Below are 15,858 nucleotides of genomic sequence, written 5' to 3'. Positions count from 1 at the left end.
TGTCTTTTTGAGACAGTTCTGGAATCCTGCCCAGACACCGGCTGGCTTGTTCCACTTCCTTGCCTTGGCAGGTGGTAGCTGTAGGAATCTTTCCCGCAGGTTGGCACCTAGCCTGTGGTCAGCCAGCCGTGCTCAGGGCAGGCAGTTCAGCTTTGGGCACGGACAGGCTCTGGAACGATGTCTGTGGGCCGAAAGGCATCAATGTCAGATTGGTTTGCAAAGCGGCACAGCAGATCCCCAATGGGGACTCCTTGCAGCTGCAGGAATCTCACCCGTAGATCTTGCAGCATCTCAAACGCCCGTTTGGAAACCCTGCCCTCGGAACCGTTGAGGCTTCTCAACGGTTCCTCATCGTTAAGATCGCTTGCGGTAAGCAAGCGTCCCTGCAAGCTTGCCTGTTGTTAGCAATGCCCTGTGATGCAACAGCCACAGGCGAGGGCTTGAGCACATCTTGAGGCGTTGCGTGGTGATTCCCGCCTCCCCCCAGTTGGAAAATAAAGACACAGGTCACCATTGATTAAGGTTAATGGGCGTAAATTGGCCACAATTTTATTGGTTACAGGTAAGAGCGGTATTTTGTCTATAGGCATTGGTCCTATCAGACTATCCGGCTTCAGGCTGTTAGCATGAAAGGGTTAACACCAGCAGGGGGAGCCCTGTGATGCACATCACTAGGAACTCCCCCAGGGGTCACCGCTTGGGGGCGTGCTTTAGGCCCTGGCCTCCATTGGATGAGGCAACGCCCCCGGAATCCTTTACCGGATTACCCTTTAATATTTGGGGGAGGTGATGGCGCTCCTCCCCCCCAACATATATGCATACTATAACCCCTACCAATGCCTAACCGCCATTACCAAGAGATGTTGTGACAGTTTGCTATGAGGTAGGCGAAAAAAACCAAATGGCCGGAGCCAATTCACCAAGTGGGAAAAATTCCTACCAGGCCCCTTAACGGCGACCAACCAAAGTCCATAGCAATGTCGGAAGCAAAACCTAAAGGGTGGGTGGGTGGGAAACCGCATCCGGAGCCGGGACGAAAAGGGGAGGTCCCGGGGCCGCGCCGGCCTTAAACGACCTAGGCCACGCCCCCAGAGCCAGCTGATTGGCTGACTCTGGGCTGACGCGGCCCGAGGATTCCCCTGTTCACGCGGGGCTGCAACTGGTCCTGTTAGCTAGGGATGATGGGAGTTGTAGTCCCAAAACATCTGGAGAGCCAAGTTTGGCCATGCCTGGCCTAATAGCATCCATGTCACCCAGGAGATCTCAGTCACAGAGATAAGAAAAGTTGTTCCATTGTCTGGAGAGGTCATTTTCTGGTTTGCATGGAGAAGACGTTTTTTGTGGATGCATGCAGCTATATTGAGGCAGCACCAGGTGTTGAAATTTTGCATCCCTTTCAGTTTTGCGCCCGGAGCAACCACCCCCGTGGACCCCCCCCACGCTACGCCACTGGTTGGATGCAGAAGAATGGTGGCAGGAACCAGCTGGGGGACCCCCAAAAGAGTGGTGGTGGGACAACGATGAGAGGTCAGAGGGAGAAGACTGGGGGTGTCGGAAGCTGAGGAGGCCACAGGGTTTAGTGAGCAGGGAAAGTCTGTGGCAGAGAGAAGGCCAGAATCGGAGACAGAAGCAGAGGCTGGAGAGGAAGGAGGCTAAGAGACGGATCAGGCTGGTGAAGAGTCGCAGGTGTCTCCCTCTCCTGCTGCAACAAGCTCCCCTCCTCGCTTGTCTCCCAGAACCAGAAGAGGCGTGAAAAGGGTGGAGGTTGGCTGCATGCAGGCACAGTCTCCGATTGCTTGGGGGGGGACCCTGGAGAGGGAGAGGACTTAGCTGGCTGCGGGAAAGTGGGGACGTTCAGTCTCAGCAACTGATGCCTCAGGCAAGACCCACCTGCGATGAGCTTCTTGTGCTCATTCAGCCTGACACTCCTTTGCCCATTGTGTTTTTGCTAATAAAGACACAACTCTTGTTGCATGCTGTGATTTACTGCTGGGAGGAGTAAATCCCCTGTTGAACAGGTCCTCCCCTCTGAACGTTCTTCCTAATATTTAGTTAGAATCTTTGTCGCCTGAATCCATTGGTTCGGATCCTGCCCTCTGGAGAAGCAGAAAGCAAGCTTGCTCCATCTTCCACGGGGAGAGCCCTTCCCATATTTCAAGATGGCTCTCGTATCAGTTTCCTTTTCTCCGGGCTAAACCTGCCCAGCAGTCCCAGCCTGTACTTCAAATAAACAAAAACCGCATCCCAGAAATAGAGACGTTTCCTCAGTTTAATTAACCTGATTAATCGGTTAGAGCCGTGCGTAAATTGCAAAGCAGACTCTCTGATTGTCCCTGAGGCCAGCTTATTTTATCTTGGAACATTTTGTCTCTGCTGCGATGCTACGCCCCTCCTATCAGGAACCGGGAGGCTGCAGGAGCCGCTTGAATGATCTGGAGAAGTTGACGGAGTGCCGTCTTTCTATCCCACTCCTGTGATCTGGGAGACCTGGGTTCAAATCTCCACTCAGCCAGGAACTTGGTTGGGTAACCTTGGTCCAGCCAATCACTCTCAGCCTAGCCTACCTCACAGAGTTGTTTTCAGGAGAGAATGGGGAGAGGAGACCTTGGAGGAAAGGGGGAAGATAAATTCCCGAGGGGCTGGGAGCTGGGGGCACTGTCATACAGTGGTTCCGCTCCTTCCTCCTGGGCCGTGTTCAGAAAGTGGTGGTGGGGGATGAGTGTTCAGACCCCTGGGCTCTCACTTGTGGGGTGCCTCAGGGTTCCGTCCTCTCCCCCATGCTTTTCAACATCTACATGCAGCCGCTGGGAGAGATCATCAGGAGGTTTGGGCTGGGTGTCCATCAGTATGCGGATGATACCCAGCTCTACCTCTCTTTCGAATCGGAACCAGTGAAGGCGCTGAAGGTCCTGTGTGAGTGTCTGGAGGCAGTTGGAGGATGGATGGCGGCTAACAGATTGAGGTGGAATCCTGACAAGACAGAAGTACTGTTTGGGGGGGGCAGGGGGCGGGCTGATGGGGAGGACTCCCTGGTCCTGAATGGGGTAACTGTGCCCCTGAAGGACCAGGTGCGCAGCCTGGGAGTCATTCTGGACTCACAGCTGTCCATGGAGGCACAGGTCAATTCTGTGTCCAGGGCAGCTGTTTACCAGCTCCATCTGGTACGTAGGCTGAGACCCTACCTGCCCACGGACTGTCTCACCAGAGTTAAAAACAGTTTCAGGTTAAGAACAGACCTCCAGAACAAATTAAGTTCTTAACCCGAGGTACCACTGTAGTCTGATTCATATATTCCACCAATTTCCCCTGTTCTTTCTTAAAAACTTCCTTCTCCTGGCCTTGAATTCTACTTGTTAATTCAGCCATTTCGGCATACAGTGGTACCTCGGGTTAAGAACTTGATTCGTTCTGGAGGTCCGTTCTTAACCTGAAACTGTTCTTAACCTGAGGTACCACTTTAGCTAATGGGACCTCCCGCTGCCGCCGCGCAATTTCTGTTCTCATCCTGAAGCAAAGTTCTTGACCCGAGGTACTATTTCTGGGTTAGCGGAGTCTGTAATCTGAAGCGTCTGTAACCTGAGGTACCGCTGTATTCTATCCATTTCATCTGCCACTCCTCCTTCGCTGGTACTGCTCCTTCTTTCCACTTCTAACTCTAGATTCCCTGGCCCTTTCTGGGTGCAAATAAAACCCCTCAAACCCACATCTTAGCTGTGATCCCTCTCCCAGTTGAGGTCAGACTACCGTTGGCTTTTGCAATAGCGAGTTGGCTGCGGTTGAAGCTGCCCTTCCCCTTTTCTGTGCCTGCTGAGGGCTTCTGACAGACCCATCGCCTCTTCCAACTGCTTTGTGTGTTGCAACATAACGTTCACAAGTCTGCCAAGGGCTGTGGGGAGATGAGGCACTTTGGCTAAGGACTTGTGGCATTGTGGTGTGCAACCCAAGCTGTTCATCCTCCTCCTGTCTGGCAGCAAGGCTGCCTCAAACTGGCGGCTTTCTAAGATTTTCCTTCCCCTTCTAGGGTTTATTTTCTTGGAACTTGACAGCAAAAGGTCCTGGCTGGCGCAATCTGGGAGATGGGAGTTTAGAAGGAGTGGCAGGTATGTCGTACAACCTACTGTTTATAGCAGGGGTAGGCAACCTAAGGCCCGTGGGCCGGATGCGGCCCAATTGCCTTCTCAATCCAGCCTGCAGACAGTCCAGGAATCAGTGTGTTTTTACATGAGTAGAATGTGTCTTTTTATTTAAAATGCATCTCTGGGTTATTTGTGGGGCATAGGAATTTTTTATTCATTTCATTTTGATACCACTTTCTATTTTAAAGAAAAAAGAATCTCTATGTGTTTTGCAAAACATTAAAACAGAAAAGGATGGGGGGGGCGAATAGAAATGCAATGAATAAGCTGCACCTGCTTCAGAAAGCTGGAGGGGTCAGGCAGATGGAGAGGTCCATCGTCCACCTGGCCCCCGGAGATCTCCATGTGGCCACAGTTTGAACCCGTGCCAGTAGCAAAACGTGCCTGGCTAATTTCTACGCCTATGCAAGGGCTCCTGGGATTGAACTCACAAAGGTCCGTGGGATTGCTAGATGACGTTTTTGCGCTATTTTTGCCGTTTTTGTGGCGATGTGTGCAAAAGCCGGGCAAGGTTTTCCCGCGGAGACTTGAGTCAAACCAAAAGCTCCACTCGCCTGGTGGGATATCGAGAGTCAGTGTGGTGTAGAATCATAGAATCATAGAGTTGGAAGAGACCACAAGGGCCATCGAGTCCAACCCCCTGCCAAGCAGGAAACACCATCAGAGCACTCCTGACATATGGTTGTCAAGCCTCTGCTTAAAGACCTCCAAAGAAGGAGACTCCACCACACTCCTTGGCAGCAAATTCCACTGTCAAACAGCTCTTACTCTCAGGAAGTTCTTCCTAATGTTTAGGTGGAATCTTCTCTCTTGTAGTTTGGATCCATTGCTCTGTGTCCGCTTCTCTGGAGCAGCAGAAAACAACCTTTCTCCCTCCTCTATGTGACATCCTTTTATATATTTGAACATGGCTATCATATCACCCCTTAACCTCCTCTTCTCCAGGCTAAACATGCCCAGCTCCCTTAGCCGTTCCTCATAAGGTGTAGTGGTTAGAGTGTTGGACTGGGAGCTTGGGAGACCAGGGTTTGAATCCACACTCGGCCGTGAAGTTCACTGCGTGACCCTGGACCAATCACTCTATCTCTTAGCCTCAGGGGTTGTTTTGAGGATAAAATGGGGAGAACTGTGTACGCCACGGGGGAAAGGTGGGATACGAATGCAATTAATAATAGTACTAATAATATTGTTTGAACCTGAGAGCCTACTCTCCCTTTTAAGGTTCTTGTAAAAATATTTCGGCTCCTAACAAACCTGAATTTCAGCTCCCAGCAGACCTGAATTTCAGCTCCTAACAAACTGAAGTCTCAAGCAGTGGGTGGTCTTTTTTTGTTCTTTACCTCCTGTTTATAAGATGAAACCTGTCATGAAGAGGTGCCAGGCCTCCAGGTTTAATCCCTTTCCGCTGTCTTCAGGATGTTTTCACCCTGCTGCGACCTAAGTGCTTTCTCTAGACCTGCAAGTGTGTTAGAGAGAAGCTGGGTTTTGTGTGTGTGTGTGTGTGTGTGTGTGTCTTTCTCTCCCCCCTCCTTTTCCTGCCACTGAGTTCCTGCTTTTTTATTTTTATTTGGGGAGTTTAAATAAAAGGCACTGCATGCTGTGATAGGAATTTTGAGGTCTTAGATATATGGTAATGTTCATAAGTGTACCAACCAAGCACGTACATAGATCAGCACAGGAAGACCGACCTGGAACCATTTTGATTCCCAAACTGAGCAAATGTTTTCTCTGCAAGGTCAAAGTGGGAAATCTCCCCATTGTCTCTTTCCTCACAAATCCTGTCTTAAGGACACATTTAAGATATGAATGGGGTGTGTTCCTGTGACCTGGCCCAGGAACTAAGTATTTATCATTACAAAGGACTGGCCGGGCTACCCAGGAAATCCAATCAAGTAACCTGCCAGACAGGAGAAAAACAACATTCAAATTTCTGTTTTAAGACCGCCTTTTTTGTGATGTAGGTGTGATGTATCTGAGGGGTGGTCTTAGGTTACACCCCTTCTGTGATGTATGTATGATGTTTCTGGGGCTGGTCTTGATCTACAGGGTGGCAATTTCAAAAGTCTTTATAAAGCCTTGTGTGCCATTGTTCTGGGTTCCTCCTCCTTTCCTGCGGGTGAGGGGAGCACCCTGTTGCAACAGATCAATAAAGATCAAGCTTACTAGCTGCTTTGCTTCTCAATATTCTCTGGTTGGCCTCTGTTATTTTCTCCTACCGATAGGGAACCTACGTAAGGACTCTATATGGTCTCTTGGATACCCCATAAGGGAAAAGGGCAGATTTTTGTTTACAACAGTGTGATGGGGCGAGGTTCACTTAGGAAAAATGATTTTTTGGGTGGGTGGGAAGGCCAATCAGACACAAGCACAGGCAATGCCTGTGTCCCGTTCTGGGTCACTGTCGGATGGAGGAAGGAATGTTTTTGTGTCTTCCACACTGAGGGGGAAAAGATGAAAACAATGTGCTAGCTTTTGCAAGATGTGTCCAAAAGCCCCTTTACAAATGATTTTTCAGTCGTTGGAGCCGGAACCAAGAGGGCTTGGTTGCCAACACGGTGCCCTCCAAAAGGTTATATAAATCTGGAGGTGGAGGAAATAAATTGGAGGCACTGAGGTCCAGCGCCGAGGGCCTTCTGGCTGTTCCCTCGCTGCGAGAAGCCAAGTTACAGGGAACCAGGCAAAAGGCCTTCTCGGTGGTGGCACCTGCCCTGTGGAACGCCCTCCCACCAGATGTCAAAGAGAAAAACAACTACAGTGGTACCTCGGGTTAAGTACTTAATTCGTTCCAGAGGTCCTTTCCTAACCTGAAACTGCTCTTAACCTGAGGTACCACTTTAGCTAATGGGGCTAACAGAATGGGATTTCTGTTCTCATCCTGAAGCAAAGTTCTTAACCCGAGGTACTATTTCTGGGTTAGCAGAGTCTGTAACCTGAAGCGTCTGTAACCCCAGGTACCACTGTACCAGACTTTTAGAAAACATCTGAAGGCAGCCCTCTTTAGGGAAGCTTTTAATGTTGAACAGATTATTGTATTTTAATACAGTGGCACCTCGGGTTATATACGCTTCAGGTTACAGACACTTCAGGTTACAGACTCCGCTAACCCAGAAATAGTGCCTTGGGTTAAGAACTTTGCTTCAGGATGAGAACAGACATAGCGCGGGGGATTCAGGTCGGAGCCAAACAATATAAGTTGAGAGCATTCGCAGATGACTTAGTACTTACTTTACAAGAGCCAGAATCTAGTACAAAAAGGGTTTTAGATCTAATTCAAGAGTTCGGTCAAGTAGCAGGATTTAAATTGAATAAAACTAAAACTAAGGTTTTGGAGAAAAATTTAACATCTATGGAAAGGGATAGGTTTCAGAATGAGACAGGTTTAACGGTGGCTAAGAAAGTGAAATACCTGGGGATAAATATGACAACAAAAAATCTGAATTTATTTAAAGACAATTATGAAAAATGTTGGATAGAAGTGAAAAAAGACTTGGAAATTTGGACAAAATTGAAGCTTTCCTTGCTGGGTCGAATTGCAGTTATAAAAATGAATGTATTGCCTAGAATGTTATTTTTGTTCCAAACTTTGCAGATTGTGGATAAGATGGATTGTTTCAAGAGGTGGCAAAGAGATATCTCTAAATTTGTCTGGCAGGGCAAAAAGCCCAGAATAAAATTTAAGATATTAACTGATGTAAAAGAAAGAGGGGGATTTGCCCTGCCAGACTTAAAACTTTATTATGAATCAGCAGCTTTCTGCTGGTTGAAGGAATGGCTACTTCTTGAGAATACAGATATTTTGGATTTAGAAGGATTTAATAACATCTTTGGGTGGCATGCATATTTGTGGTACGACAAGGTTAAAGCTCACAAAGCTTTCAAAAACCATATTGTCAGGAAAGCATTATTTAATGTCTGGACTAAATATAAGGATTTGCTGGAAAATAAAACTCCTAGGTGGTTATCGCCTATGGAGGCAAAGGCTGTGAAAAAACTTAATATGGGGCCGAAATGGCCGAAATATTTGGAAATTGTGGAACAGGAGGGGGACAAATGGAAATTGCAGAGTTTTGAGAAACTAAAAGATAAAGTGCGGGACTGGCTTCATTATTACCAAATAATGGAGGTCTTTAAGACAGACAGGAAAATTGGCTTCCAGGTGGAAAAATCAAAACTTGAGACAGAATTGCTAGAGCCCAAAACTAAAAACTTGTCAAGAATGTATAACTTGCTGCTGAAATGGAATACACAGGATGAAACAGTTAAATCAGCTATGATTAAGTGGGCACAAGACATTGGTCATAACATTATGTTTGAAGACTGGGAATGGTTGTGGACCACCGGTATAAAGTTCACGGCGTGTAACGCCTTAAAAGAAAATATTATGAAAATGATTTACAGGTGGTACATGACCCCAGTCAAACTTGCTAAGATTTACCACTTGTCTGATAATAAGTGCTGGAAATGTAAAGAGAATGAAGGTACATTCTTTCACCTCTGGTGGACGTGCCCAAGGATAAAGGCTTTCTGGGAGAAGATCTATAATGAATTTAAAAAAGTATTTAAATATACATTCCTGAAGAAACCAGAGGCCTTTCTCCTGGGGATGGTCGGCCAGTGGGTGCCAAAGAAGGACAGGACATTCTTTATGTACGCCACAACAGCAGCAAGAATACTTATTGCAAAGTATTGGAAGACAGAAGAACTACCCACCGTGGAAGAATGGCAGATGAAAGTTATAGATTACATGAGACTGGCAGAGATGACCGGCAGAATCCGGAACCAGGGAAAAGAGACATTGGAAGAAGAATGGAAGAAATTTAAAGACTATCTTAAGAAGTATTGTAAAATTATGGAATGTTGAGACGTTTGTGGATTTGAAAATATAAGGTTGAACGCTGTAACTATTATGTTATATGAAAAGAAAGGTTAAAATTTACTTATCAGAAAATAGGGAAGGATTTGTTGAGCTTAACTAATTAAGGATTGGAATGCAGTAAGGGGAGGTATGAGGAGGTCGGGAAAATCTTGTATGAAAAAGGGGTTTGAAATTATACATGTGGTGTTTTTTATGTTTTGTGTGTGTCTATGTTCTTGTTTTGTTGTGATTTGTGTTTTTAAAATTTGTGGAAAATTAATAAATATTTTTTTTAAAAAAAGAGAACAGACATAGCGCGGATGGCGGCAGCGGGAGGCCCCATTAGCTAAAGTGGTACCTCAGGTTAAGAACAGTTTCAGGTTAAGAACGGACCTCCGGAACAAATTAAGTTCTTAACCCGAGGTACCACTGTATTCTGATGAAAGCCGCCCAGAGTGGCTGGGGAAACCCAGCCAGATGGGCAGGGTATAAATAATAAATTATAATTATTACTATTATGTAAAGAGATATCCTGGCCCTTGGTGGGGCGGGGGGGGGAGTTTGGGAAGACAGGTGGGGGCGACAGGTCTCTTTCCTCTCCGGAGATCCTCTCGCAGTAAATCCCCCTCCGTTCGGCTGCAGATGTTGAGTTATGGCTCTGCCAAGAGGACAGCCGTAAGCCAAGGCGCATTGGAGTATCATCCTTGCTCCAAGGAAAGGCTTAAGAAATATAGGTGGGCAGGATTTTTTTTAGGGAGGTGTATGCCAGGCAGGACAATGACACGGGTGGCACTGTGGGTTAAACCACAGAGCCTAGGACTTGCGATCAGAAGGTCGGCGGTTCGAATCCCCGCGACGGGGTGAGCTCCCGTTGCTCGGTCCCTGCTCCTGCCAACCTAGCAGTTCGAAAGCACGTCAAAGTGCAAGTAGATAAATAGGTACCACTGCGGTGGGAAGGTAAACGGCGTTTCCGTGCGCTGCTCTGGTTCGCCAGAAGCGGCTTAGTCATGCTGGCCACATGACCCAGAAGCTGTACGCCGGCTCCCTCAGCCAGTAAAGCGAGATGAGCGCCACAACCCCAGAGTCGGCCCCGACTGAACCTAATGGTCAGGGGTCCCTTTACCTTATGCCAGGGGAAGCAGCAAGAGCCTCAGACGTCCTCTCTCCTTTCCTACCACCTGGGAGCAACCATTGCACCACACTGCCTCAGTGGGAGAGATTGGGGAAGCAGGGCTCGCTCCGGCCGCTTAGCCAAAGCCCAGCTCCATCAGACACTTCCTCGTCCCTCCTCGCCCCTTTTTTCCTCGCGTGCCAAGTTTATTTTAATTATTATTTATTAAATTTGTATAGTGCCCTTCAGCCGTAGCTCTCAGGGCGGTTCACAACATAAATATACAACATTTTTTTTAAAAAAACAACACCATATTTAAAAAAATCAATATAAAAAGAATTTGATTACATATGGAAATTTGATTATTAAAGAAGGGGAAATGGAAAATGAAACCTTATGAAGAAGTGAAAAAGTCGGTATATGATTGGTTGCATTATTTCCAAATAAATGATATGTTTAAAAAAGATTGTAAAGAATATGGATATGCAGAGAAAGATTCTAAATTTCAAACAGAAATAATAAACAATGAATATAAAATCCTATCCAAAATGTATAAGATATTGTTGGAATGGCATACAAAGGATGAGGAAGTTAAATCAGTTATGATAAAATGGGCCAGAGATATTGGTCATAATATACAATTTAACGACTGGATAAAACTATGGAATGAAAGTATTAAATTTACTGCATGTACTGCACCAAAGGAAAATGTTATGAAAATGATATATAGATGGTATATCACACCAGTAAAACTTGCAAAAATGTACAAAACATGTAAGAAGTGTTGGAAATGTAAAGAAAAAGATGGTACATTTTATCATATGTGGTGGGAATGTAAGAAAGTGAAAAGCTTCTGGGAGTTGATATATAATGAGTTGAAAAAAACGTTGAAATATACATTTGTTAAGAAACCAGAGGCTTTTCTTTTAGGAATTGTTGGTAATGAAATAAATAGAAAGGACCACAAACTTTGCCAATATGCAGTAACAGCGGCAAGAATATTACTGGCCCAGAAATGGAAACAAGAACAAATACCAACGTTGGAGGAGTGGAGAATGAAGCTGATGGACTATGCAGAACTTGATAAACTGACTGGGAAGATCAGATATCTACGAGATCAAAAGTTCATCGAGGACTGGGGAAAATTAGTTGAATACTGGAATGTATAAGTGATAATGCAATAACACTAGTGGCATTCAGAGAAGCTCTGTAACAGCATAAGAAATATTGTAAAAAGGCAAAATAGAAGTGGGAGGTAGGTATAAAGGCAATAGTAAAATTTGGAAATGTGTAACTAAAGAAGTTTGAATTTGGATGATTGGCAGAGAAGCCGAAGGAAGTCAAAAATGGAAAATTTAATAGAAATTGTAATGTGGATTGAATGTATGGAAAATTAATAAAATATAATTTAAAAACAAAAACAAAAAACAACACCATACAAAATACATGATAAAGATAGGAACGAAAACACACCAATAATTCTTCTCTCCCGCAAATATATCATGGGTTGGGCACAAAAAAATCCTGCATTGTGGGGTATTGGACGAGATTACACCTCTGGCCTGTTCCAGCTCTACAATTCTATGATTCTGGGATTTTAAAGGGTATCAGAAGTTAATCAGCCAGAGGACTGGTTGAAGGGGAACTTGAGTTTATAAGCTTGCAGACAGGGATGTCTTGTTCTAGCTGCTCGGGGAACCTTTTGAAAAAATGTGTTTATTCTTTAAATTCTTTTAAAAATGTATTCTTTAAATTTCCCCTGAACACTCCCCGCCCCCAAATACAAACTGCACCACGACTTCTGCAACATGTTCTATTCAGTGATTCAGAAGTTAGTACAGTGGTACCTTGGGTTACATACGCTTCAGGTTACAGACTCCTCTAACCCAGAAATAGTGCTTCAGGTTAAGAACTTTGTTTCAGGATAAGAACAAAAATCGAGCTGCGGCAGCAGGAGGCCCTATTAGCTAAAGTGGTGCTTCAGGTTAAGAACAGTTTCAGGTTAAGAACGGACCTCCGGAACGAATTAAGTACTTAACCTGAGGTACCACTGTATAAACCTTCAGGACTCGTCTTAGGGATGGGTTTTCGTTTTGGTTTTTTTTTTTTTTTTTTTTTGAGAATTTGCCTGAGATTTCTTTGTTTTTCCTCTTCCCTCCCTAATCCTTTCCCCTTGTGTGTCGTGCGTTTCAGATTGCAAGCCTGCAGGTGGGGGGGGGGGGGCGTCTGGTCTGAATTGATTCTACTCCAGCCGCTCTGGGGGCCTTTTTGGCTGAAGAGCAGGGTAGAAACTCTCTAAATAAGTGAAGTTTTGTAGCTGCAGGGACTCGTTCAAGAGGAAGCAGGGATGCTGCCTGTTTTGGGGGCTAAAAAGCAGGCATCTGGGGTTAATTAAGGGCTGAGCATGAAACTTTTCTTCCTCTCTTGGCGGCGGAGTCTGTGTTTGCTTTTGGTCGGCTTATTTGTCTTCATAGCTTTCTATTTGTTTTCTTGGAGGGATAAAACCACTCCTGTCTCTCCCCCCCCCCAAAAAAAAGGGAAGAGCAGGCAAACTCAGGAGAACCGTAAATCGCCCTGAATAATGATCAGACAGTGAAGGAGCTCATTTAGGGCCCGTTTGCCTGGAAAGGGTCGAAAATCTATTCTGAACACAGGACTGCTTGATTTGTGGCTCAGATGCTGAGCTCAAGGGTGTCAGCAGGCAGGTCAGGATGAGATTCACTGAGCGGAGCTTGGATCCTGACAAGACAAGTACTGTTTTGGGGGGACAGGGGGCAGGCAGGTGTTTCCAAGCACAGTTCGAAATGTTGGTGCTGACCTTGAAAGCCCTAAGCGGCCTTGACCCAGTTTACCTGAAGGAGCGTCTCCACCCCCATTGTTCTGCCCGGACACTGAGGTCCAGCTCTGAGGGTCTTCTGGCGGTTCCCTCCCTGGGAGAAGCGAAGTTACAGGGAACCAGGCAGAGGGCCTTCTCGGTGGTGGCACCTGCCCTGTGGAACGTCCTCCCACCAGATGTCAAAGAGAACAGCAACTACCAGATTTTTAGAAGACATTTGAAGGCAGCCCTGTTTGGGGAAGCTTTTAATATCTGAAGGACTATTGTATTTTAATATTTTGTTAGAAGCCGCCCAGAGTGGCTAGGGAAACACAGCCAGATAATAATAAATTATATTATCAATAATAAATTAGTAGTAGTAGTAGTAGTAGTACCTATGTAAGAGGCTTGTTTATCATTATATTTTGGGAATGTTTTTATGTAGCTGTCTTGTTTCATTCTTTCTGCATGCCCTGTGATCATATTATAAAGTAGCTGTGATCTGTGTTATAAATCAAGCCCTGCTAGCGGCTGCCTCGTTTTGATTTCCAGTGTATTTCTTATCAATAAGAAATTCAGTGCAGTGTGAACTAAGTGTGGTCTGGGGTGGGTGGGTGGGTGGAGTTTGAGAACCACTGCCCAGGCATCTCACCGCTTTGAACGCTCACGGCTTCTCCCAAGGAATTCTGGGAACTGTAGTTTGCTAAAAGGGTGCTGAGTCGTTAGGAGGTCCCTACACCCGCTCACAGAGCTACAGTTTCCAGTCAATCCTCCTTGCTCTGGGATAGCTCAGTTGGTAGAACATGAGACCTCCGGGTTGCGGGTTCGAGTGCTACGTTGGGCAAACCCTGCATTGCAGGTGGTTGGACTAGATCAAGGATCAGCAAACTTTTTCAACAGGGGGCCGGTCCACTGTCCCTCAGACCTTGTGGGGGGCCGGACTATTTTCTTTGGGGGGGGGGGAATGAACGAATTCCTATGCCCCACAAATAACCCAGAGATGCATTTTAAATAAAAGCACACGTTCTACTCATGTAAAAACACCAGGCAGGCCCCACAAATAACCCAGAGATACATTTTAAATAAAAGCACACGTTCTACTCATGTAAAAACATTCTGATTCCTGGACCGTACGTGGGCTGGATTGAGAAGGCGATTGGGCCAGATCCGGCCCCCAGGCCTTAGGTTGCCTACCCATGGACTAGATTATCAGAGTCCCTTCCGACTCTACAATTCTGATTCTATGATTCTCCACCCTCATCACTTAATAGCTTTTATGGATGAGCATGAAAGTGGGCCAGCAGGTAGAAGAACCAGCTTCTCGCTCTTCTCCTTGAGGCTTCAGCTTAGAAAAAGCTAAACGTCTGCCGCCGTCCGTCCGTCCATCCCCCCCCTTTCTTTTTTTTAACATGACCTGTGTCGGAAAAACAAGAGCGGCAGCAAATCTGTGTGTAACTAGCTGTGGAGTCTTGACTTAAATGCAGGTGGACAGATTAATCAGTGCTTTTGGTGGGGGGGGGGGAGAGAAACCCAACAACCCAGGAGTCTATTAAAACTTGACAAACAGCAGGTACGGTTTTGGGGGGGGGGCGTTTCGAGAAGGGGGATGCTTTAAAGGGCTGGCAAAGAGAGGCTATTAGAACAACATCACTCGAGGTTTGATTTATTTCCTACAGCTTTTTATTCACTGCTGGGCTGCTGTCTCTCTCTCTTTCCTGTTTAAAAATAGAAGGCCCTAATGATCGTTCCTTTCCTCCCGAGGCTGTGGAATTTATCTCTATTGTCTGCCGTCATTTTCAAATAGCTCTCTCTCCCCCCCCCCCCGCCTTCCCTCGATCTCTTTTTTTCTTCTGCTAAACTTTTCCACCTCTGTAAATTCACACTGGGGTCCGACTGCTTCGGTTTTTGAGATCAGTCAGGCCAGTTCCAAAGTTTATGGCTGTTAATGGCGCTTGCCAGGGATATAAACTGCCTTTCTTCACCTCTCCCAGAGAAAAGAACAGAGCGCCGCATGGCTATTAGGAAGTATTGACCCCGTTGGGTTCAATTTTTTGAAACGGGGATTGCCATTTGTTTAAGAAAAAAGGGAGAGGAGCCTGATTTTATTTTATTGTCAAGCATGCAGAAATGGCATGTTTTAAAGTTCAATAGGCTTTAAAAATCCATCTGCTCTCATCAGGAGCCCACAGGGGAAATGTGCCCATTATGGTCGCCGCTTTCAGAGAAACAAAAACTTTGGCATAGAACCGTAGATTTGGAAGGTGTTCCGAGGGTCATCTAGTCCAACCCCCTACTGTTAAGTTGTGGGTGAACATATCAGACGACACAGCGATTCTTCAAACAGCTCTTCTTTATTCAGAGGCCAGAACAGAACCGAAGGGTTCAGCCAGCCTGCTTATATAGAGCTCCAGTACAACGTTACTGTAACAACTTTCTGAAACTATCCAATCACTGAACGTCACTTTCAATCCCTTATTTGCATAACTATCTACAGTATCCCCCTGCTGGCCCAGGGTGAGAACTTCAGTACATAACACCTACAATGCAGGAATGTTTGGCCCACAACCCTGAGATTAAGAGTGAGTCTCGTGCTTTGCTGACTGAGCTATCCCAGCTGAATCACCTTGGTAAGAGCATGAGACACTTAATTTCAGGGTTGTGGGGTGGAAAACCATGGCAAATGGCACTTATGCCAATTCTGAGATTTGAATCCAGATGGCAGCTTGAGATGAACTCAGGAGAGAGGCACCCGACCAAACGATAGCAGAACCAGGGCAAAGATGCACCCAGCCCTATTTGCAAAGCTTGTTTAAATAAAGGAGTGTATCACGGAGCGAGCGCACGTATTTTCTCAGTGCGTGACACCAGCGCATAGGAGCGTGCTAGACTTTGGCAAGAAGGGTGCACGCCAAATTAATATTCCACCTTTCCCCCAGAACAG

At 46.0% G+C, this 15,858-nt stretch overlaps 2 protein-coding genes across 4 annotated transcripts in view; both read left to right on the top strand.

Moving 5' to 3' along the window:
• The window catches only part of LOC310760832 (uncharacterized protein), a 96,579-nt gene that overhangs the window by 44,716 nt on the left and 36,005 nt on the right, over window positions 1-15,858 (top strand). The gene's annotated exons all lie outside the window — the stretch shown is intronic.
• The window catches only part of TSKU (tsukushi, small leucine rich proteoglycan), a 33,364-nt gene that overhangs the window by 15,602 nt on the left and 1,904 nt on the right, over window positions 1-15,858 (top strand). The gene's annotated exons all lie outside the window — the stretch shown is intronic.

The sequence above is a fragment of the Podarcis filfolensis genome (assembly GCF_964270895.1).
Source record: "Podarcis filfolensis genome assembly, chromosome: 4".
Lineage (NCBI taxonomy): Eukaryota > Metazoa > Chordata > Lepidosauria > Squamata > Lacertidae > Podarcis > Podarcis filfolensis.
The sequence above is the reverse complement of the archived record's forward strand: the minus strand, read 5'-3'. Positions and strand labels throughout refer to the sequence as shown.